We start from the raw sequence: 520 nt of genomic DNA, 5'->3' as shown, positions 1-520 counted from the left end.
AAAGCATGTCCTATGGAGCGCATGTCCTGTGCTGTGCACGTCCTGTGAGGAGCGGCTGAGGGAGCTGGGGCTGTTCAGCCTGGAGGAGGGTCGGGGGTGACCTTATCGCTCTCTACAACCACCTGAAAGGAGGCTGTAGCCAGGTGGGGGTCGGTCTCTTCTCCCAGGCAACCAGCGACAGGACAAGAGGGAAAGGCCTCAAGATGTGCCACGGAAGGTTTAGGTTGGATATTAGAAGGAATTCCTTCACATAAAGGGTGATTAGATATTGGCAGGGACTGCCCAGGGAAACAGTGCAGTCACTGTCCCTGGAGCTGTTTAAGGAAAGGCTGGACGTGGCATGGTCTATTACCGTGGTGGTGTACAGTCACAGGTTGGACTGGATGACTCAGAGGTTCTTTTCCCACCTAAGTGATTCTGTGAAAGGGGGAAGCTGCCATGCCGTGCCCCAGCTGTCCCGAGATGCCGGCTGTCCGCTCGGGCAGCGCACGGCGGTGTCCCTGCGGCCGCAGCTCCCCGG

This window comes from Corvus brachyrhynchos, unplaced genomic scaffold, assembly GCF_000691975.1.
Source record: "Corvus brachyrhynchos isolate BGI_N302 unplaced genomic scaffold, ASM69197v1 scaffold92, whole genome shotgun sequence".
NCBI lineage: Eukaryota > Metazoa > Chordata > Aves > Passeriformes > Corvidae > Corvus > Corvus brachyrhynchos.
Note: the sequence above shows the minus strand (reverse complement) of the source record.